The sequence below is a fragment of the Narcine bancroftii genome, chromosome 6 (assembly GCF_036971445.1).
Source record: "Narcine bancroftii isolate sNarBan1 chromosome 6, sNarBan1.hap1, whole genome shotgun sequence".
Taxonomy (NCBI): domain Eukaryota; kingdom Metazoa; phylum Chordata; class Chondrichthyes; order Torpediniformes; family Narcinidae; genus Narcine; species Narcine bancroftii.
The window spans coordinates 142,438,259-142,463,530 of record NC_091474.1 but is presented as its reverse complement, the minus strand read 5'-3'; the positions used below and the strand labels follow the sequence as shown (position 1 = coordinate 142,463,530).

Sequence of the window (25,272 nt, the reverse complement as noted above, 5' to 3'; positions counted from 1 at the left end):
AAAAACGTGCAAAGATAGACCATAATGCTGAAGTGAACTGTGGCCCACGGTACGAAGTTATGTGCGTAGGCACACCAAATCTAGTGATCCAATTCAGGATGAACACTCTAGCACATGTTTCAGTATCACTGGCTGGTAATGGGATGGCCTCTGGTCTACCACTGTTAGAGTATACTTCATGCCCTGTGACACTGGTAATGGTCTGACCAGGTTCACATGTATGTGCTCAAACCTCCTGCATACTATCGGGAAAGGCTGAAGGAGTGCCTTGCTGTGGCACTGAATCTTTGTAAATTGGCAGGAGATGCACGTTTGTGCCCAGTGAGTGACGTCTTTCTTCAGTCCATGCCATATGTACTTATTTGACATGATCTTGACTGATGTCCTGATGGATGGATATGACAAATTGTGAATGTCGTAAAAAGACGTCACCTCCATGACAATGGGACCAATGGTCTTGGATAGCCTAACGATACGTCACAAAGGAGTTCTCGTCCACTGTGCTGCGGTGCCACCTGCTGAATGTCCAGTCCAGTAATGGCTGTACTGTATGCCTGTATAATCAGGATCCGTGGCCTGTGCCGCAGCCAGTTCAGCAAAGTTGATTCCACCTTGAATATAGTACACACTTGGTCTAGACAGCATATCCGTGACTAGATTGTCTTTTCTTGAAATGTGGCGTATATCCGTAGTGAATTCTGAAATGTAGGACAAATGGCATTGCTGTCTTTCCGACCATGGATCTGTCATTTTGCTAAAGACAAAATGAGTGGTTTATGGTCTGTAAATGCAGTGAAATGTTGACCTTTGAAGATATAACGGAAGTGCCGTGTGGCTAGATATAATGCCTACAGTTCCCAACCAAAGTTGCTCTATTTTACTTCTGCTGGTCTTTAATGGTGACTGAAAAAGGCAAGGGGTTGATAATGGCCATTGATGCACTGTTCAAGAACTACACCCACAGCTGTATCTGAGATATCACGGTTGGGATGTTCAAGCATTGCTGCTTTGGCCAATACTTCTTTGGCGGACATAAACACGACCTCTGCCTCTGAGGTCCAGATAATGTTCTTGTGTTTGGTGGAGACGATGTTAAACAGTGGTCACAGGATGTCAGCAGCTCCGGGAATAAACCTGTGATAAAAATTTATCATTCCCAAATCTTCTGTAGACCTTTGACGGTGGTAGGTTTGGAAAAGGTACGGGCCTTGTTTGATAATAGGAATATGCCATCTGCTTTTGTGCCCTAAGAACTCCACGGTTGATCTGCCAAATTGACATTTGTCGGGGTTGATTGTTAGACCAAAGTCTTGGAGCCGTTGGAAAAGGCAGTGCAATTGCAGGTGGTGATCTTGCTCATTTCGACTTGCTACAAGGATGTCGTCCAGGTAAATCTATGCACAGTCCAAATCCCTGCCTAGAGTGCCCATAAGCCGCTGGAAGTTTGCACAGCGTTCTTTAATCTAAATGGCATTCTAAGAAAATCAAAAAGTCTGAACGGAGTAATAATTGCTGTTTTGGGAATGTTGTCCTCATGAATCGGTATCTGATGATATCCCTTTACCAGATCAACCTTGGAGAATATGCGGAAATGATGTAGATGGGCGGAGAAATCTTGTATATGAGGAACTGGGTACCTGTCGGGTGTAATTACATCATTAAGCCTTCGGTAATCACCACAGGTCTCCATCCACCTCTTTTCTTGGGCATCATGTGTAATGGCGATGCCCAAGAACTGTTGGAGCATCGAATGATACTCAACTCCTCCATTGCCATAAATTCTGCTTTTGCCTGTATCAGTTTATTGGGGGGGAAGACGATGAGCCTTGGTATGAATAGGTAGTCCTAAAGTGTCTATGTAATGAGACACACCATGGGCTGTTTTGGAGGAATTGAAATTGGGAGTGAGAATATGAGGAAACTCATTGAGCAGGGCAGTATAGGTATTCTTGTCCAGCGTATGCACTCCAAGCTGGGAAACTCTCCCTTTGCTGCATGCCAACAGGTATGTTTGAACCAATTTCCTCTGTTTCACATCTACTAGCAAGTTATGGGACCGGAGAAAATCGGCACCCAGTATAGGCTGAGCAACAGAAGCCAAGACACAATTCCAATGGAACGTGGTTCCTCCTACACCAATGGTGATTCGTTGGGTTCCAAAGCTGGGAAAGATAGTTCCATTTGCCACTCGAAGGGCCAGGTGTTGCTGCTTATGTGTCTTTTCAAAATAGGTTAGTGGGTAAACTGACCTCAGCACCAATATCCATAAGAAACTTGCGTTTACCTTTGTCATCTTGAAGAAATAAAAGCCTTATGTTTGCACCAAATGCCGAGGCCACTAATGGCAGTTGGCTCTTTGCCTTTTTCTTGTGATACGCGCATGGTTGGACACATTTACGGGTATTTTTTTCCCAAACGGCGATGATAAAAACACTATTCTGGACGTACCTCAACAAGTTCCTCCTTTTTTGACTGCAGCGCGGAGACAGGAGGCTCGTAGTGTGTGGGAGGTGTACCTGCTGCCAAAACAGGCTGAATTTGAGCAGATTCCTGGGTCAGAGTACGATCGAACCGGTCAGCCTCTCGCGCTATTTTATGAGGATGGCTGAAATCCTTGTGAGCAATGGGTGGGGCAACACAGGCTGGCAGTTTCAATAGGAATATGATTTCAAAAAACAGGCAATGAGAATGACCATCTGCCAATGCCAGCATTTCATTCATTAGATCCGATGGATTCCTATCACCCAGACCTTCCATATTCAAAAGTCTCATGCCACGTTCATGTCTCGTCAACTCCAGTGTATCCAGGAGAAACTGGCAGAACCTGGTGTACTGGTTCTCTGCTGGGGGATTGGCAATGAATTCGCTTACCCGAGCTGCAGTGGCGGCATCTAAGGCGCCCATGACATGCCAGAGTTTTGTGTCCTCCTCTGTTACACCCCATAGCCAAAACTGGGTTTCAGCCTGAAGAAGCCAAACTCGAGGTTGTTGGGTCCAGAAAGGAGGCAAGTGAAGTCCCATTGCGTTAACTGCTGCCGTGGCTGTAGCTGCGTCCAATATGATTGGAGACTCAAGTTTCAGTTGAATTTTGTAGTCGGGCGTCATCAATTGTAATGGCTACTATGGTAGAGTTACTGAGTAAAAAGCAATCACACACTAGACTAGTCAACCAAAAACTAGTTTATTGAAGCTGTGGCTTTTATTCCCTGCCACCTGGAGTGCAGGCCTCAGAGGGGTGCTATTGAAAAGAGCAAATTGTGCCCCACAGTTCAGGTAGGCCAAGTGGAGGGTTTGGAGTCAGCATCAGGAGCTGGTGTGGGGAGTCTTATGTAAGCCTAAATGTGTATTTGGCCGTTTGAATAAGTGAGATATTTGCATTTATTGTTCCAATAATTCTAACATTGGCTTGAGCAATTTACTAATACTGAATCAGTCCATTTTGGTCTCAAGCATTTTGTAGACCAAGGGTAGTCTTCTCCTGTGGTGGGGGGGTGGGGGGGGGTGGAGAGGTGGTAGGGAGAGCTCAAAAGATAAATTAATCAGGGGCATCCTCCACACCAGAGGGGAGGCTGGACCAGGTCGGAGGGGGCAGCGCATGGGATACTCCACCCCCTTGGGGCATCCCCCCACAATGCTCACTCCAGAGAAAACACACGTCTCTGTGAGACACCGGCAGCATGACGTCACCAAACTTTCCCTTAGCCTTGAAAACTCAAGCAGGAGCTCTCCACTCGATGTATTCTGATCCCTCCAGGAGGATAATAGCTTGCTGGACCACCATCATGGTTGCCAGTCCCATGAGGGGCAAGACCACCTTTCTAAGGCCAGAGCATGCGGTGGTGATTAAATAGCTCACCAAGACACTAGTCACATTTGTACTCTCTGGGATGTGATGCTCATAGGCACCCCCATAGATATCCACAATCAGTACCCACTCCCTGCCAACCCATGTCCCCACACCAATGGAGGACAGGGAACCTGGTCCAGACTGGAGTCGCCACCAGTTCCCACATGATGGTGCAGTCATCTGTTGGTCAAACAGATTGCCCAGGGTGCTAACTTCCTGATGAATGAGAAGGGAATTGGGGCCCTCTTGTCTCCCAACTGAAGCAGTGGCATGACTAGGTATTCTCCTGGCCACTGGTGGTATCGATCCACTTACCTGGTTAGCTCCTTAGCATGCTCACTGTGATCACATATGTGCAAACCTGAGACCCCCCCCCCCATTTTCAGCTACCTTCCCCTTTTGGAGGGTAGACTCATGGTAGACCTGGGACCTCATGGTCACTGGAAAGGCTTGTGAAGGCTCTGGCACACACAGAGGAGGAAATGTGTCGAGCGACTCAGGTTCCTCATGGTTATCACGATCTATCCACACATACCCATTCCCTAATCACGTCGATCCCCAATCACGTTGATCCCCTTCCCCCACTAGTCAATGGCTTGGACTTTTCCTGAGTTAAGCTGTGAGTCAGACCAGCAAGCTGCATGTAGCTGCTGTATTTCAATCAGCTTGGAAACTGCCTCTAAGTTGATTATTTCCCCTTGGTCAATCTATACTGCCTCTTGCAGTTCGCAACTGTCATGTTGCAGGGATTCTATCTTCCCATCTTTCTGTGTGTCCTGATTACTTAACTCAGATGTGATACCCCAGTGGCACCTAAGCAGGGATATCAGTAACCATACGGTTCCCCCACAACTCCCTCCACCCTCGGGAAACACCAGTAACTCCAGGGGGGAGACCTATCTTCTCTCTCTGTGGGGGTCCAACCTGTCTACAAATTGGCTGAACTGACAGTCATCGGTTCACCCACCAATTTTATAATCTGACCCTGGTGTCCATTCCCGATTTGTGGATCTCCTCCTGCTGCCCCCATTAGTGAGCAGGTACGCAATCACACATGCACCCAACAGGATGCCCTCACACATACTTATCAATACAATCTCCCATTTTGTTAGTCCGACCTTCCACTCCCACATGGTCAAGAGTCCACGTGTGTTCAACCAAAACTCTTTGAACCCTGCTTCCAGTGCTGATTGTCATGTTGAGAAGAATATCAGGTTTGGTGGGTTCACAGAGAATCAAGCCTGGACACAAGTATTACAATAATACACAACTTTAATTAACACAAGGGAGACAAACAGGGGAGAATGTTAAATGGTACTCGATCACTCGATAGGTGAAAGGGTTGGAGATAAAATAAGCCACAGTGGGCTCCACTGATGGTAAACCTACACACGACATGCTCACACACACTGCAAACATGGACTCTTACACACACCTGTTCCCTCTACCAGTCGGCTTGTGGCTCTCTGCGAGTAGCAGCATGTCACACTACTAACAGTTCAGTTTCTGTGTAGTACACGCCTTACCTGAAACACTTCTAGTGATGTCCACAGTGGCGACCTGGCATGGAGCGATTTCCAGGGCTTAGACCATGAAGCAGAGAGAAAGAATATACTATGCATTGGTGTTATATACTGTGCTAATCTGAGCTTCTGGTCAATAATGACTCTAGGTGATTTAAATTCACCAATGGCAAGGTGTGCACTAAAGGGTTGACAGAGTCCAACCTTGATTGACAGGTGATGTGACTTCCGAATAAGTTTCAGACGGGAACCAACTGTGATACACATATTCCAAACAGGCAGGGAGGCCACGCTTCCTCCACACATAACAGCCAGTCTCGAGCAGCTCACAACCTGCATGGGTCCTTCAACCATAAGTTGTCAATATGCTTCAGTCTGTGTGAATCTCTCGACTGTAAGTTGCTGACAGCTTGCAGCCTGTGTGGTTCCTTCAGCTGCTGACATCCTTACTGATCCATTGCCTTGGTCACTGTCCAATTTGGTCCTTCAGCCATTGAGCCTCTTGCTGGTCCACTGCCCTGGTCAGCATCTTGTAGAGTCATCTCATCATCTTCTCCTTCTTGAAGGGGGGTGTTTTCCCAGTTCTGTGGCCCTGCACCAGTTGACTACTACCCCGGAGTCAGCAATCCCTCATTGTTGCTGCTGAGCATAGACGCCGCCATCATGGGTGTAGACCTAGCAATTGTAGGATTTTAATTAAAAACCATTGGTTCCTTTAACAGGCCATTTAAAGCCTGTATGGAGCCACTAGCATTAGAGAGGGGCAGCTCAGTCACCCACTCGAACTCTCATGGTTGTGTTTCAAAACATTACCTGCTCAAGGATAGAAAAAGGGGCTCCACCCTTTGCACCAATTTGCTCCACCCTCTGCATAAAGTGCCCAGCTGGAAGTGGGCTCATCCACATTCCTTGGGTTTGAACTAAGGCTTTCCTTACACATTCAAACATATGAGTGCTTGCATCGATCAGTCATGGGATTTCTACTGAAGAGATTATGGTAGAGATCTTTCCTCGTCCACCACAGGCACCGGTCTCACGGCACTGCATCAAGAAGGCAGCCAATATCATACAAGAACCACAACATCCTGGCCATGCTCACTTCTCACTGCCTCCCTCAAGCAGAAGGTTGAGAGATGTGATGCCTGGCATAGCTGGATTTAAGAACAGATTTTTTTTCAACAGCAATACACACAGAATATTTCATTCTATGTACACTGATAAAATTTTGACTCAATAGGCGAAATGGTTGGATATGAAATAAGCCACAGATGACAAGGTCACATAATTATTCGTGACTCAACACCATTTGGTTTACACACCAGCTGACATTAAGAGTGAAACACAAAAGTCTGCAGACACAGTGGTTGTAGAAAAACACCAAAGTGCTGGAGGGTCTCAGCAGGTCACGCGGTGTCTATAGGAGGTGAAGCTATAACCTTCGTTGAGCCCTTCTTGAAGGTATGAGCAAAAAGCAGACAGGCATCTGAATAAAAAGGCGAGGGGAGGAGAGAAGAAAGGGCAGGGGAAGGAGCTCAGGCCAACAGGCAAAAGGCCATAGCCTCTGATGGATGCTGTGTGACTTGCTGAGTTCCTCCAGGAATTTTGTGTTTTTGCTGATATAAAGAGTTTTGCCAAGACCAGCACCTCAAATTCGATCAGGAGGTTTTCCCTCTCCCTGAAAATTAATAAAACCCCAGACTTGTGCAATTGCAAAGAGGTGCAAGACTAATTTCCTTTCTGCAATTCTGTAATGTTATATTTACAGGTGGCTTGAAGCGAAACCACAAACTATCACTCCTCAAGACATTTGCAATCACACGCAGGACTGAGTTGTCCAACTCATTCAGTTCATCATTATAGATACACATTGAAAATATAACAAGGTGCTATTCAAAAATCTTTTAATCTAGCAATTACTACCAGAAGCAGAACATATTGAAGAAGGATTATAAATAAAACAACGGCAATAAATATCAAGACAAGCTCAGTTCATATCTATAGAGTAGAGTTTCAACATTACTTTGCTCAAGCCTGCTTTTATGATGTTTAAAATGCAAAGCTTCCTAGGGGGCATGTTGCTGGGAAGCTTTTGGAAATTATACTGCTCCTTTTGTAGATTTTACCTCATGTATTGTGATTCACAAATGTCACAATTCAAATTTTCATTGCAAACATAAATATAAGATATAGTAATAAATAATTTTTTTTAAAAATTGCAATCTTAGAATGGAGGTATTGATCCTTTCTAGAGATAACATTTGAAAAGTTCTATTTGGCGTGTGGGTACCTGCTGAGAACTCACCTGAAGTTTTGTTCACATTTCTGCTGTTCGTTAAATGAAAAGGACACAGATCTATGGAAGAAGATGAGTAAAAGATTTGCAAGGATAATATCAGAGTTTAAAAAGTAAAAAGCATTACCAGTGGATATGAGTATGACAAATTCTAAAACCGTGAAGCAGTCTGAGAAATAGGCATGGAAAAAAATGATTTTAATTTTTGGGCAAGATTAAAATGAGTCTCCATAGTGATGTGGTCATTCACTAACAAATCCAAGAGGGAATTCAGAAGAAACAACTTTTCCTAAATCACGGGAAGAACATTTCATTTGTTACCTTAAAGAGAATTTAAAGGCGAATGAAATGATGCAGTGAATCTGAAAAGTGTTATATTATTTATCTGAAGCTGCTGAATATTGTGTGAACATCACATCTGTGGTTATTATTCCCACACTGAAGTCAATGAAACTGAATTTTGGAAGTGAAATAAAACATCCAGCTGTGACTATGACCAGGGAAGAATTTCTATTGAAATATTCCTTATATCAATAAATATGTTTAGGACAAGGTTGGATAGATTTTTACATATTAGGTGAATTGAAGGATATGGGGAAAAAGCAGGTTGGTGGAGATGAGCCAATCAGATCAGCCATGATCTCATTGAATGGCAGAGCAGCCACGATGGGCCGGATGGCCTCCTCCTGCTCCGGTTTCTTATGTTCTTATATTTACAGGCTCTGTTCTTTCACTTTTAAGAGATTGCTCACAGTAAGGTACATATTAAAATTGGTGTTTTGTTTAAATCCAAGTGCTGGGCATCATCAGCCATTTCAAGACATATTTAATATGTGGAAGCCAGCATTCATTGCAGTTAAACACCAATGGCCCTTCACACATGCAGTGAAGGCTAATTATTATTTTGCAGTTATCTTTAGTTTCTTAGTCCAATAAATTTTTAAGCAAGAAAAAAATTATCATCTTTAATTTCACAACATTATCAGGTCAAATGGGAAAAAAAAAATTCAGTTATATTAGAATAACATAGGAGCATTTAAAGGTAAGCAAGGTATGCACCTGAAGGAAAGAATATGAAGGCTGAATAGAATCTGAAAGCAAGCAAAGATTAATTGGGTTCCTTCTGTGCTGTAAATTCAACATAAGGTATAGATTTATGACTGCAGCACATAATCCAGAGAAGTAAAATTAATTGCAAAGAAATTTGATGTTTAACATCATTTGATTTTAATTTGATCAAATCCAGTAGAGTTTAGTTAATCAATGTCTTATTTCATTGAAGTTAAATAAAACTCAAAATATAATGGTTAAATCTTTTTGGCGGCCAGAAAACCTAATCATAGCTTCTGATGAGGTGAAATGGGCCACTTTAATTTTGTGCATATTGAATCCCAGAATCTGCAGATTTCCTTCAGTTACTTCATTGGTGTAACCCAGTCAATGTCTGGGGAAGATTTTAAAATCTGTGTTGTCAGCATCTGTACAGCAAAGTTAAGGAAATTAATTGATATAGATGGACTCTCTTTATTTTAGATTACTTCAGATCTCTACGATACTGCAGAGAAATGAAACCTCAATCTAGCTTGAAGCTTGTTATAATCCATCATGACTTTTGTAGTAATCTTTTTAAAGTTAATTCTGGAGGTTTGCTTGAAACAAATTGTTTCTTTGTTTTAGGTTGGTAAGTCCCAAAATGTTGTCAATGTTTTACTTTGATTGGTATCAGCTGGTTGCCCTGCTATAGACTGGTTCCCATTGGAAGGTAGACTGCGTTTGGGTTGCCCATGAGGTCATTTAAGTTACACTCTGCCCCTTAATCACATGCAGAATCTAATCTTTAAGAGTTTGATGATGTCTATGTCCCACGTTAAACGGACAGAATGATCTCATTCAGGGCATAAATGGATAATGTGGCTCGCAACCATATTAGCTTTTTGCACAGATTATTGACCAATTGACCATATCTGCAGGTTTAGGTTTCTGCAAACAGTTTTATGGTCTGTTTCCATGGTTATGAGAGGCCTAGCACTGAAAGAAGCTGTAACTTGATTACCATGTAATTCATGGTGCTCTGTGGAGCCCATGACCTGTCTGTGGCTCTTGTTCTGTAAACAAGAATAAGGGCAATACTCTCCTCATTACTGTTTCTTGCACTTCCTGCTTCCTTGGCAACTACTTAAATTTAATCCATTGATGAATATTTTGCCATTCGGCTAAAATGTTTTCATGTCATTTTGAAGAGGTTGACTGCAATGTTAATGTTTCCCGATGGTTTAGGGGATGAACTCATTGTATGATGTGGCACTGTTCTAGTTACAGAAACTGAGACTTTTCCCTAGAGTCTACCGCATTAGCTGAACTCAGACACATTTCTGCAATAAGGGCGTGGTACCCCTTTGGGAAATGCAAAGGGCAAATAATTGGACGCCGTGTTCCTGGTGACCCGTGATGGATAGTGTGCTTGGGTGCATGTTTAATGAGAGCAGGATCTTACTTTTTACACTGGAAGAATGGCAGAGGATCAGAAGGGGCAGCATGTATCCTGAGAGATTGGAGGGGCTTAGGGATTGAAAGGGCAGCGAAGAGAACTAGAATGGAATGAAAAGGTGTGTTAAATGAAAGAAATAATGCAAAGAATATCTACAAGCTGCCAAAGGATGAGTTTCTAAATAAAGGAGCAGATGATTACATTAGTTCATCCTCTCTTGCTCCCAAAGGCTGCTCGTGGATTTGCCTGTTGCATTCCTAAGGGGTCGAAATGATCTCGGATGATTTTGCCAGGTAAACCCAAGATTAATTGGAACAATAAAATGAACAATAACATCTGTTGTACAGCAAACATTCCCTGCGGGACAAGTTGAAAGAAAGAATGAATCACCCTTCACAATCTCAGATCACGTCAAAAGGTTTTTACTGTATGTTCAGGACTCTTTGGATGAGAGTCATAAATAGACCCTTTAGCTCATTGAGTTCATGGGGACCACCAACCACCCATTTCCACTCATTCTACATTAACTCAATTTTTATTTTATTCTCCCCACATTCCCATTAAGGCCCCCCCTTCCCCCAGCTCCTATTCTATCCCTCTTCTACATTCAAGGTACATTTGCAGAAGCTAACCATTCAGGTATGGGATGAAACCGGAGCATCTCAAGGAAACCCATGGCATCAAAGAGAGAACATGAAAATGCCGCGCAGACAGCACCTGAGGTCGGGATTAAACCTGGGTCCCTCGAGGACTGAAGACAGCTACACTGTCACACTTACAGTGTGGATGTGTACGGTAATATTCATGCATAGTCATAATATCTGCTTTGTTTTTGAAGTGGATAATAAATATTGGATGGAATAAAGGAAAAGAAAACTCACTAATAGTGCCAGAGCTTTCAAAATACCTCATTTAAATATTACATTTGATTTTTTTTAATCCTTCTAAAATACTTCACATGTCTCAAAGCACCAACCTGTCTAGATGTAACCAACAATTGGTGTAAAAAAAAACTTTGATCCAATGTTCAGGTGGATATTTTTTGTGAGTGAGTTTTGACAATGATAGCCATCAGACTTTGGGGGCATCGCAGGTGAACCTGCTGTTTAACTGATGTGCAATTAATTCCATGGCACTTGCACCAAGTTCTATCATTCTACAAAAGATGTAGGAGCATTCAAGCAGGGCTTTATGGTTCAAAGTTTAGATTTATTGTCAGAGTACAAACATGACATCACATAGAACCAGGAGCCCTCAATAAAAGTTAATGGGATCCAGCCATCCTAGAACATTGCCAACAAGTCCAGGACATTCACTGTATTCCAGATAGGAACCTCATTGAACTTTCCATAGTTACTGTTTCATCTTTTTCCCATCATCTTCCCAGTCGCTGCTATTCCAGTTATTCAGTCTTTCCCATTCCCCATATTCGCTTGTCCAGAATCTCTCTCTGAGCTCTTCACCTCGCTCTCCTCCAACCACTTCCTTCCCAATTACTTGACGCTGTTCTCAACACCTCCAGGATCTTCTCTTTCAGCAATGGCAGAAAACTATGAAGAGAGACTCCGTTCAATTGCTCACAATGCCTTGGGGTTTGAGTATGGAATGGCATTGTCATAGGTTAGGGAATTAAACTAGTGGGGAGTGGTCATCAAATACTTCCTGGGGTGTAGGATTAGCAAGAGGATTGCATCAAACATGAATAAACCACAAAGCAAAAGTTCCTCAGGGGTCAAATCCTCTAAAATCTGTCATGTACGATAAAAGCACAAGTTATTTATTAATGCACTGAACTAAGAGAGTAATGTCTCCAAAGATCTGGGTAATGTGTGAAAGACCTACCATGGCTTCTTAGTTTTTTTTTATAGCATCTTTCTCCCCACACGCTGGGTATTTTTTGAACCTTGCAAGTGTACATTGCACATGTGCAGTGCAATACCATATTTCCTTGAAACATCCTTGATATTGAATTGCCTCAACACGATTCACTAACCTTTTCTTCTAAAGGAGCATCTGCCGAGTCCGTGGTCCCTTGTGTAATGCTTGTGTTGTGCATGACATTAATCATGAGTAATGTATCTGGATAAGGCTGATAATGAATGATGTAATTGTCAGAGGAGTTCAATTATCAGCATATTACTTGTGGGATTACTGCAAGAACAGACTGTAATTTACTCATGGCTAATTTATAATCAACATGAGTAAAATCACAACAGACGAGCAAACATCCATATCTGTTCACAAATTATTGCTTATTTTCGTTCTGTCTTCTGAGCACTATGGCATTCAGTTTTAGCAGTCACTCCTTATACTAATCACTAGTTCGAAATGATTGATCTATCCCTGCTAAAATCATGACCTTATTGGCTGTTTTCACTTATAATGATCAAAACAGTCCAAATGTATTGATCAAATTAGCTGTAATGCAGTTGCAATCAAAGTTTACTTATAATCAGTGAACCGGTGCGGACTCGAAAGGCCAACATGGCCTGTTTCCGCTTCGTAAATGGTTATATGGTTATACATCTGTGGATGTAAACTTCACATTTCATGGCGTGTATTAAGTGTGAAATTATTTCATGTGGTGAAACGATTATCTTTAACCATTAACCAGTCTTTAGAAAACACTGAAAAACATCTCCTGGCTACAGCCTGGGTCTGGACATTTTGTTCTTCCCTTCTAAACCATTGAGATGAAAGAGTTTTCATGGAAAGCACCTTACAAGACCTCAAGATATCCCAAAATTCCATGTAATTTAAAATCAGTGAAGGTTGCAGAGTAGAAGTGGAGAGTGATATCAATCCATTATTTCCTTGATTATGGCTCATGACCTGAAATGTTAACTGACAATTTCTATCTGTGGATGCTTCCTAACCTGCTGAGTTCCTCCAGCAATTATTTATCTGGTCAAGATTCCAGCATCTGCAGCTTTTTCACTTCGCTCTTTTCTTTGTCTATCCTGTCTAATTTTGACCATTAATTATATATTTTTTTAATCTGAAGGTGAATTCCATTGTATAAGAAAAGTTGATGAAGCCATAAGTGGATAAATCCCAAGGATGCAATGATTAATAAATCAGGTTTTAAAGGGGTATCTATTAATATAATAAGTAATATGTGTAAGATGGGGGAACTTTCCAGTGAAATTGCTGAATTGTTTAGTATTGACATGTGGAGCAATATACATTGATAAACTTTATGTGTCAGGCAGGCCATCCATAAATACGAGGTTGTGCAAAAATAAAAGAGCAGAAGAGTGTGTTGCAGATAAAGTACAGGTGAAAAATGTTCAGGAGCCACAATTATCTTTGACCTCAGTAGATAGAATGAAAGTAAGCAATTGTTTGCAAGGTAAGAGATTATTCTTAACTTATGTGAGCTCTGTTCAAGAGTCTGATAACAGCAGGAAGAAGCTGCCCTTGAATCTTGTGTGATTAAATGTGATTGGAAAGCAGACGTGATTTCACTTTTTAGGAAAGGAAGGAGAGAAAAATGTGGAGTGCCTCACTATTTGGGAGTTGGACCCTTGCTTTTATGTAATAGGCAATTAATTTGGTCAAGGATGTTTGTGGCAGGTGAGAAAGTTTGCTGATGCCACAAAAATAGGTGCTATGGAGGACAGTGAAGATTACCTGGTTTTCAGTGTGATCTAGATCAGATGATCAGTAGGAGAACTGGACTGAAAGAATAGCAGAACAGTTCACTTCAGAAAAGTTCAAGGTGCTGCATTTGGGTAAATTGAAGTAGGGCAGGACCACAGCAGTGCTCTAGAAAGTGCTATGGATGCAGGGTACAGGTGATTTACTTTTTAAAGATGATAGAATAGTGAAGAGGGTGTTTGGAATGCTTGCCTTCATTGGTTGGGAAATTTAATACAAGTGTTGGGATGTCATGTTGAAATCATAGAAGATGTTGGTGAGGTCACGCTGGAAATATTGTGTGCAGTTTTGGTTGCCTCGTAATAAGAAGAATATTATAAAGTTGGAAAGGGTACAGAAGAGATTTACAATGATGTTGTCAGAATTAGGAAGGTTGAGTTATTGCGAGAGACTGGAAAAATTAGGCCTGTTTTCTTTGGTGTGAAGGAGATTGAGACAGAATCCCAGTGAGCTCTATAAAATCACAAGGGGCATGGATAAGATGATGGTCTATTTCCTTGAGTTGATGAATCTAAGATGAGAGGGCATGACTACAAGATGAAGGTGTGGATTTTGAAGGGATGTGAGGGGACAGTTCTTCACAGAGGGAACTGGATGTATGGAATGAGCTGTCAGATAGAGTAGTGGAGGCAGGCATGTTAGCTTCCTTTCAGAAACACTTGGATAGCTACATGGATGGGAGAAGGACTAGAGTGGTATGGGCCTAATACAGGTAAATATGTTGAAAGCAGGAAGACACACCATTGTTTGGCATGGACAAGTTGGGGCTGTGGATCTGTTTCTATGTTGTAGGATCTTGTGACTCTAAAACAAGGATCTGCAATCCTGACACAAGTAGCAGAGAAATTGCTCCAATTTATAACATAATTAAGGGTGTAATAACAGAAACACCTTAGAAAGAATGTTAAAAAAAGGAAATGCTGGAAACAGTCAGCAGGTCAGGCATATAGAAGAGAGGTTAACATTTCGAGTTGTAGCCGCTGTAGTGCGTTGAATGACTCAAAGACTTGTAGATTCACACCAAGGCTTGTATTACCAAAAGACTGGAGTGTATGTAGTACATCAAGATCGACTAGTCCAGACTGACAAGGGTCTGGTTAGGTGCAGCACTTTACGACCTGGCCAATAGGTGGGGCTATGGTGCTCAGCCAATCATTAGCACTATATACAAATATATACAGAGGTGATAGGATCCCATATTATCACATTCACCCCTTCTTTAAGAACTCACCCTGGGTTGGCTAAAAAAAAAAGGGGGGAAGGGTTCGTTACAGAGTGGTGGTTTTTCTGAGTTATTAATAGTCCGTAGTCTGTGTGGAGGGGAACAGCAATGGTACTCCCTTTCTTTGGACTCCAAAGTATGGGGAGGATAGCATGCAGGGGTTATGGGCTGTAATGGTCAGTGGTCTGATCGCCCAACATGATCGCCATGGCGCCGGAATCGGAGTAGCTGGTAGGGGCGGGGCATGATCGTCGTTGGAATCTCTGAGGATTGGTGCGGGTACCCCTAGTCCGCAGTCATCGTTATTTGTGTGCTACTGCTGGTCCCCTCTACTGCTGTTGTCATCCACGTACTGCTGCTGGTCCCGCTGTCCCGGCATGTTACCTGGGGGAGAGCTGGAGGAAGGTTTGGGAACGAACATTACAATGTTAAATCTGGCTTGGGCCAGGTCCCTTACTGAGACCGTGCCCTTCCGTCGCTCCGGGTACTCAATATAAGCATAGTGCGGGTTCACATGTAGCAGCGTTACCCCGTCCACTAGAGGGCCATTTTTTGAGTACTGGACATGGCATCTCAGCAGAACAGTCCGGGAACCGTCAGCCAAGCCGGTGTGGTCATCCCTGATTCCGACTTCCTTGGGAACGAGAACATGCGTTCATGCTGGGTAGCGGTGGTGGCAGTACATAACAGAGACCTGATGGAGGGTAAGGCATTTGGGCGTACGTCCCGCCAGCAAGTGGTGGGGTGGCCTTCAGACCAGAGGGAAAGGGTGATCGCTTTCCAGATGGTGGCATTCTCCCTTTTGACCTGCCCGTTACCACGTGGGTTGTAGCTAGTGGTCCTGCTCGAACCAATATCGCACTCCGGAAGGTACTGCCTTAGCTCTGTATTCATAAGTGAAGACCCCCGGTCACTGTGGATATAACTGGAGTCCCCGAAAATGGTGAAGATGGTGTGGAGTGTGTTTATGACTGTGGAGGCAGTCATGTCCAGGCAGGGAATAGCAAACAGGAAGCGTTGGTACTCATCGAACACGTGAGAATATAGGTGGTAGGATTTGTCGAAGATAGGGGCCCCTTGAAGTCCACACTGAGACGTTCAAAGGGCTGGGTGGCTTTTATGACGTGGGTCTTCTCAGGCCGGAAGAAATTGGGCTTGCACTCAGCGCAGAAGAGGCAAGCTTGGGTCATGGAGCGGATCTCCTTGACTGTATAGGGCAGGTTGCGGGCCTTTACGAAATGTGCGAACCTGGTGACCCCCTGGTGACAGAGCTCCTCATGGAGTCTCTGCAACCTGTCCAGTTGTATGTTGGCACATGTCCCATGGGAAAGGGCATTGGGCAGGTCATTGAGTTTGCCAGGCTGGTACAGGATGTCATAGTTAAAGGTGAAGAGCTTGATTCTCCACCTTGCAATTTTGTCCTTTTTGATCTCACCCCTCTGGTTGTTGCTAAACATGAATGAGACTGCATGTTGGTTGGTCAGCAAGGTAGTGTCTCCAATGATGTACGGCTTCCACAATGGCCTGGGCCTCCTTCTTGACAGAGCAGTGTTGGCTTTCTGGGCCCTGGAGGGTCCTGGAAAAGAAGATGATAGGCCTGCTGGCCTGGTTTAAAGTGGTTGCCAGTGCAAAGTCAGAAGCATCGCTCTCTACTTGGAAGGGTATCAATTCGTCTATGGCACGCAGGGTGGCCATGGCGATGTCTGACTTGATGAGGTCTAAGGCCACTCTGGCTTCCGCTGACAGGGGGAAGGAGGTGTACTTAATGAGTGGCTGTGCCTTGTCAGCATACTGGGGGACCCATTGGGTATAATAAGAAAAAAACCCCAGGCAGTGTTTGAGTGCCTTCTGGATTTGGGGTGGTACAAGGTCCATGAAAGGGCGTATGTGGTCGGGATCTGGCCTTACCACCCAGTTTTCCATCACACAACCTAGAATTGCATGGCGAGTGGACCGGAACACATACTTCTCCAAATTATAGGTTAGGTTCAGCCATTTTGTGGTTTGAAAGAACCTCTCAAGGTTGGCATCATGGTCTTGATGGTGGTATTATCCAGATACAGGAATGTAGTTGTTAGCCCATTCTGGTCCATCATCTTGTCCATTTCCTGCTGGAAGACCGCAACTCCATTAGTGACACCAAAGGGAACACTGAGGAATTGGTACAAGTGCCCGTCCACTTCGAAGGCCACGAAGTGGCGGTCCTCCAGATAGATCGGAAGCTGGTGGTAGGCTGATCGAAGGTCGATGGTGGAAAACAAACGGTATTGGGCGATCTGATTCACCACATCTGTGATTCGCGGGAGTGGGTAAGTGTCTAAGAGTGTGAAGCAGTTGACTATTTGGCTGTAGTCAACCACCATCCTCAGCTTTTCCCCATTCTTCATGACTACTACCTGTGTCCTTCAGGGACTTGCACTGGGCTTAATGATGCCCTCATCCAGCAGTCTGCGCAACTCACTTTTAATGAATTTCCTGTCCCTGAAGCTGTACTGTCGGCTTTTGGTGGCAATCGGTTTCCACCCAGGACTGAGGTTGGTGAAGAGTGCTGGAGGATCGACTCAGAGAGTGGAGAGACTACAAGTGGAGCACCTGGTTCGGGGTGCGGGGACTGGTGTGGGCTGTCACTGGCAGGAAATATCTGGAGTGGAGTTGTGGTGGCAGACAGAGAGCGGGGTGTGGGGACTCCTGTAATGCAGTGACACCAATGAAAATCCAACCCTGACAATACAGGAGCATACAGTTGAGAACAGTTTGGACAGAACTAGTAACTTAAAATCCATAAATCTGATGCCCTGAACTTTCAAAGTCACCACACAATACCCCTTGATGCCCGTTGAGTGGGCTCTTGTGGCCAGCAACATTTTCTGGTCAGTCGGGTAGACTGCAAGTGCACATCGTTGGACCAGGTCTGGGTGAAAGAAGCTCTCTGTCGAACCTGAATCAAAAAGACAGTTAGCATATTGATTGTTCATCTTGATGGTTTCCATGGCCCTAGCTAAGGAATGTGGTTGTCTTTAATTCAGTGTCACAGATGCAGCGAACAATGCAGGGAGCAAAGCTGCCTGTGTTGGTGTCTTCAGCAGAGCTGCCTGTGTTGGTGTCTCCGGAGGCTGGTGTGATGATGTCATGCTTCACTTGGAGGGCTGTCTGTTGGAACCTCATGCCAGTGGAGTAGGACGGAGCGTTGTGGTGCCTTGGCCTGTTGCGCGCTACACTTGCGCGATGATGTCATCGGAGTGGGTGGTCCATCGGGTTCTGCCGACGCAGAGACCCGGTTGGAGGGGGCCAACGTAGAGAGCCATGGTGATGGTAAGTCAGCGACGAGCAGCGGTGGCTGCAGCACGCGTGGTGCAGGTGGTCTGTGGGGGTGCAGCATCACGGCGGCAAGGATGGAGTGCTGCGAGACATCAAGCGTTGCCGTGTGATCGATTCCTTGCTCTCATTGGATGAGGGTTCCAAGGCCGAGCAGTTTGAATCTGGGAAAGGTGGTTGGGCTTCACATGAGGCACTGTGCTTGGCGGTAACCATCTTGGAGTGGCAGACTTTTACACAATGGCCTTTCTTTTTGCACTTCTGACACTGGGCCTTCCTTGCAGGGCACAGGATCGACTGTGTTTCTTCATCCTGCAGAAGCAACACTTTGGGGCCGCATCGGGTAGTGTGGCGGTGGTGAGGCCATTGATGGAGTGTGGGAAAGCCGAATTAAAAGCAGGCATTCTACTCATATTGTAATGTTGGGCCTATGACCAGCCAGGGCCCTGTGTGTAGGCATCCATGCTTAGGGCTGCAGCCTCCATCGTTTCTGTAGTCTGTACAGTCTCCATGAGGCTGTCTCCCCCATGCTCCAATAGTCATTGCCTCACTTCATTAGACTGAATCCCAGCCACGTAAGCATCCCGTATGAGGTCATCAATGATCCCGGCTGCAATTTTATCGGTTCATGTATATGCTCTGCCCAGTAACCTTAGTGCCTGTAGGTAGGCTCTGTAGTACTCACTCGGTTGCTGTCTCCTGGTCGCCAGCATGTTCACAGGCCCTTATTCACAGGTCATTCATAGAGTCCTTTTAGCACATTCATGGCTGCTATATAGGAGGATGTGTCCTGGATGTTTTCATAGACCCTCGATGACACTATGGACATTAGAACAAACAGTTTATCAGCATCTTCATTAAAAAAGAGCAAGGACATAATTTTTATCAATGAAAGGCTCATTCAAGAGTCTAAAAACAGCAGGAGAAAAACTGTTCTTCAATCCCCATTCATATGCAGCGGAAAACCATTGTAATTCTCTGCCATATTCCCATGCTGTCATGCTTTTTTCATGGTTTCATGCACTACCATAAATGGAAAGAAAAACACCTCGTATTTGTCTGACCATTAACATTGATTTCTCTGGTTGCTGTTAGCCCATAGACCACCCCACCCCCCCCCCCCCCCATCTCAATTACAGCCTCTTGGCTGTTGGGCTGCACTCCTGCCTCTGCTCCACCCTTCTTTTTATTCAGGCACCTGCCTGGTTTTTGCTCATACTTGACAAAGGACTCAGGCTCGAACATTGGTTATATATCTTTGTCTCCCATAGATGCTACAGGACCTGCTGAGTTTCACCAGCACTTTTGTGTATTTACTATAATCACAACATCTGTAGACATGCTTGTTTCACTTCAATCTGGAGATAAAGCTGATGTATCTTCTGCCCAATGAAAGGGGAGAAGAGTATGACTAGGATGGGATAGGTCCTTTAAAGCACTGGCATCGTTCCCAAGGCAGTGGGAAATATAGACAGGGTTAGTAGAATGCTGTTGGTTTGCATAATGTTTCTTGCGGTCTTGGGCAGAGCAGCGACATGGATCCTTTCCAATTTGCCTACCACAGCAACAGGTCTGTGGCGGATGCCATCTCACTGGCTCTACACAAAGCCCTGGAACACCTGGACAGCAGAACCACATAGATCAGGATGATCTTCATCAACTACAATTTGGCATTCAATACCATAATCTGATCAGCAAAATAAAGTGAGTTAAACATTCATTAATATTAATTTTTACTTTTACAATTCTTTAAATATTTTTCTTATTTTAATTATCAGTTGAGTATCTGATAATTATTCATTTCAACCAATTGTTTAGATATTTATTATATTTTGACTTACAGAGCATAAACAAATCTTTAATCAAAACTAAAATAACGTTAGGCTAGTGTGGAGCAGGCAGTTGGGGTTTCATTCCCCTTCTGAAGAAATAATTTTGTTCAGGCCTTCAGTATCATCTGTATATTTGAAACATATTTATATCTGAGTGTTGGAATTACATCAAATTTGCTCAAATTTACAGTATTAAAACAGATTGTTGGGCCAAATGGCCTATTTGAGAAAGCAGACAGCTCATCATGGTGTACATCTGGACATTCCTTAAATAAAAAACTTTTTTATCTGTTTTACTTCATGTCAAAGTTGGTTGTACATTATAATTACACTCTGGATAAAAATGTTTCTCCTGATTTCAGTTGATTCGTACCAATGTGATACTGATGATTTTTATTAGTTTTGAACTTCCCAAAAGTGTAAATTTTAGTTTGGATTTACATGCTTTATTCACATAGTTTTTATGAAGAAATACCTGAATCTATTGACCGATTCTATATCCGGACCAGTGAAGCCCCATCACAGTGCAGCCTCAGAGAAAGGCGTCACAATCAAAATCCTTAGACACATAATTTTCACAAGCTTGTTGGATTTGTGTGATCAGGCAATTGCCCTACTTATTTGAATTAAAGAACAAGCCAGATTCCAAAAATTGAAAATAATAAACAAGGTAGATTTCTGGAGCCTGAAATAAATCTAAATGAACTTTCATTTGTAATGTGCATGCACTATGGGTTCTTTCCAAGATATCAAATTTATGTTGCTATTGATACAATCACTGGCATTTGAAATGCTTTGCAATGTAATTAACTTAACAAGAATGTGGAATAAAGTCACACAGAGAAGAAGAATATTCCCTGAATGACACTTTGGGCTGATATCAATAAAGAATTAAATAAGTCCCAATTCTTCCCTGGAGCTTACCATTAGAACATAATAATGAACTCTATTATTTAAATTCACATCATAGCACAACATTCTTTCATTAGACCTCTGTTATTTCCCATAAATGGCAGGGCTGAATAGACTATTTCACCTCCGATGTCTTATGGTCTATATTAAGAGATACAACTATGGTCATGTTTGATAGGCCCTCTTGATGATCAACACCATTTTGAAACTAGCTTTCCCCCAGTTTAGGACTTCATGTTGTGTGCTATTTTTTATGTTCTTTTCAAGATCTACCTTAAAACTACAGAATTATGGTCCCAAAGTGCTCTCCACATCAAACACTTGCCAAGTCTCATTACAAAGACTTACAAGGTTGGTCAGTTAATCGCTGGCAATTAGGTGGGATTGGCTTCAACCGTGTTATTAAATATACATGTAAATAAATTTCTGAAGAGGTGATTGCATTGCCCCTTCTCTCATAGATATATCTATATATTGCTTCAGAAAATTTGCCACGGCTCACTTTAATTCTGTTCCATCTAATCCCTTGGTAATCCCAGTCATTACTGGCTAATTTAAGAAGTATCTACTATTGCAACTCTATTCCTAAGGTTATCTGTGATATCCCTACATATATGTTCAACAATGAAGCCTCATGCAATTGCCATGCCAAGACTATGGAGGAACAGCACCTCATATTCTGTCTTGGCACACTCCAACCAGATCGCCTCAACATTTACTTCTCCAATTTCTCAGTTTTCCCATTCACTCTCCCTCTCTCTCCTTTCCTCCAGCCCCCCACCCCCTTCCCTTCCCTCTCCATTCAGAGAGCTACCCCCTCTCCCCTTATCACTTCACTGAGGTATTTTTTCTCTTCTCCCCATCCACCTGTATCCACCCATGTCCTCTTATCTGTCAGCCTGTGTCCCCTCCTCCTGCCCCTTTCCCCTCCTCTTCCCTTCTCACCCCCATCCTCCCACCTTCTTATTCAGTTGCTTGCCTGTTCTTTGCTCGCACCTTGTTGAATGGCTCAGGCTCAAAACATTACTTCTGTGTAATTACTTGCTGTGTGCCTTGTTGGGTTTCTTCAGCACTGGACCACAGTGTCTCCAGATGTTCTTGTTTAAACCAGTCATTTGCATATATTCTGTCCCATCCCTTTCTTCAACTCTAAGATCAATTCCGTTCCTCCACTCATTTGCTTGTAACTAACACTTAGTTGCATATCTTCTCCACCCACTTTCTTTCACCATTCACCTACACTAAGGATAATTTACAGAAACACCTCATCTACCAGTATTTGGGAGGAAACCAGCTCTCCCTGGAAAAATACACCCATCCACAGGGTGAACATGTGAAATCCACACACTCAGCACCAAAAGTCAGGATTGAATGTGGGTGGCTGGAAGCTGTGAGGCAGCAACACTACCTGCTGCCACACTGAGCCACACCAATGGTGAGGATTATTGGTTATGATAAAGTTAGATGTTTAACGTTTTGAAAGATTATTGACAGCTGTATATAATTATGATATTATGGGTCTAATGGTATAGAATATTAATCTGTTGTGCAAAATGTGGTTATGGTAATACTAGAAGCTCAATCTAAATGAGATAAACTAGTTCAGCCAATTGATATACCATTGAGCTTTGGAATGTGACAACGCCAATATATTGGATTTTATAAAGAATGTTCTGTAATAGAATAAAATCTTGACATTGTAAGATAGTGGAAAATAGATGTTGGCACATTGGACATCTATTTTATTTCTGCTTATTTTTCTTCCCATTTAAATAAATGTAATGATAATAAAAATAACCAATTTTAATTTTGTCAACAAAGATATTCAAAGATTTCACCATATTTCATGATCCAAGATGGTAACACTCCTATCAGTTAGATATCTGACCATTAAATACCTTCTTGTATTTTATTTTTTCCATCTGTTGTTAAGAAAGATCTACATCTGCTTATTTGTTTACTGTTTACTGTTTCAAGAGGTCGATGGTGTTATTGGTTCACTTTCTTTCAGTTTCCTAGATCTATGAACATATTTCCAAAGTCACCGCAAGAGAAGTTTTCGGCTCTAGAGATGAAAAGGGGCTGTGATGGCAAAGGAATCCGCAGTTGATCACATCAAACATGAGATGAACCATAAATCCATGTTCAATTTATGTGCAGCTTGTTTAATCCTACAGCTTTTGCGGCTGATAACATTTTGGATACTTGTATTGTAAAAGTGAGTGAGTATCTTTTCAGTAGAAGCATCTTCCATTATATCCAGGATTGGCTGTCTCATTCAAAGAATATAAAGCTGAAAGTTTGCAGGCAGTCCAGATCGCCTTTCCGATAATAATGTACATTTCCACCAGCCTATTACTGTTCCAGCATCATATTTAATATTCTCTTATCACTTAACAGGTGGAGGAAATACCACTGAAGCTGTTACAATTATTTTTGGACGACTGCCAAAGATAATTTAAATTTTCAGAGTGAAGTCGGTTCTACATTTACTAATGTACAATTTTTTTATGCTACATTAATATTTCAGAAAAGATGTTCAGCATCTGGCAGGCAGCCTTAGGGCAGTGAATGCCCATGCTTTGTAAAACCAGCCTGATTTTCATCCCATTAAATCACCAAAAAAAAAGTGCTTCGTTTTTGTCAAAGTCAACAGTCAGTTTTTTGAAGATTAACGAGATTTAGCTTTTACTGGAAATGAACCATTAATTCTGCAAAAAAGGCAGGTTGTAGCATGATTCGTGAGATTTGCAAAGCTTTTATGAATGACATTCATATTAAGTAATTTTCTGTTTCAGGTCTGAACTGTTTTTAATGCTTTTATCTGTTACCCCACCACCACCAGACTCCTCAACAACAAAATCAATCAGAGACTCATTGAAAGAGTCTTACTTTTGCACTTCATTGAGATTTTTTTCTCTCTATGTGCACAGTTAGTTTATCTTTTTTTAATTTGTGTACGTATCTTCTTGAGACCGTTTTTTGGCAATACCAATACATTGCTAATTCTGCCTCACCAACAAGAAAACTAATCTCAGGGTTGTATGTGATGCCATGTATGAACTCTGACAATAAATCTGAAATTTGAAGCTTTGCTCTCTACCATGAGCAGTCCATCCTCTCCTGCTCTTCTTTCTGAGGTGCTCCCAATAAGGTCAGGGTTGATTGGCTTGCACTCCACTTCTGCTCATTCCTTGGAGTCCACTTTACGAGTGACCTATTGAGGATTACAGCACCAGTGGTGAAGATGGTGAAAGTATGGAGGAGTGGTTGCAGGATTGCTTTGAATCGGTGGATTGGACCATATTTAAGGACTCACCCATAGACCTGAAAGAATATGCAACATTTGTCACCAACTTCATCAAGACCAGCGTCAGTGAGTGTGCGCCCGTGACTACATATCAGGAGTTCCCCAACCAGAAGCCTTGGATTAATCAGAAGATTTGCAACCTACTGAGGGTGATATCAAGGAAATTTAAGGTCAGTAATCCAGATCTCTACAAGAAAACTAGGTACAACCAGTGGAAGGTTATCTCAGCAACAAAGGAGCAAGTCCGGGGGAAGCAAGAGACAGATACATGCCAGCTATGTCAGGGATTGCAGGCCATTACATCCAACAAAGTGAGGTCAAACACCATAAATGGCTGTAATGCTTCACTGCCTGATGAGCTAATCACCTTCTCTACTCGCTTTGAGAAGGAGAACTCAACAGTGGGTACAAGAATCCCTACAAAGGCTGATGACCCTGTGATATCTGTCTCTGAGGGCAATTTCAGAACACGATGTACCCCAGGATGGCGAGGCAAGTGGTGCTGAACACACACTTCTCCTTGTTGTAAGTGAGGTTCAGCTCCGTGGCCATCTGAAGGAATTTTCCCAGGTTAGCATCGTGGTCCTGCTGGTCACGGCCGCAGATAGTGACGTTATCCAGATATGGGAACGTCGCCTTCAGCTTGTGCCAGTCTACCATGCGATCCATCTCCCACTGGAAGACGGAGACCACATTCGTGAACCCAAAAGGACCTCAGCAGAACTGGTACAGGCGTTTCTCCGCCTCAAAGGCAGTGCAGGACTTGTTCTTTGGGTGGATAGGGATTTGGTGATCTGACAACTTCATTTCAATCGTAGAGAAAACCCGGTAGCGGGCAATCTCATTGACCATGTCGGCGATCCTTGGCAG

General features: G+C 43.1%; 1 long non-coding RNA gene across 2 annotated transcripts in view; it reads left to right on the top strand.

Annotated features, from left to right (window-relative positions):
- The window catches only part of LOC138737609 (uncharacterized), a 37,296-nt gene extending 13,614 nt beyond the window's left edge, over positions 1 to 23,682 (top strand). The window contains exons 2-3 of one of the 2 annotated variants that reach the window (XR_011341062.1): positions 10,717 to 10,946; positions 23,104 to 23,682. This is a non-coding gene — a long non-coding RNA (uncharacterized lncRNA). Of the gene's footprint in view, positions 1 to 10,716; positions 11,032 to 23,103 lie in introns of those variants that run through there. The other variant, XR_011341061.1, reaches the window with a different exon arrangement.
- Positions 23,683 to 25,272: the final 1,590 nt, after the last annotated feature.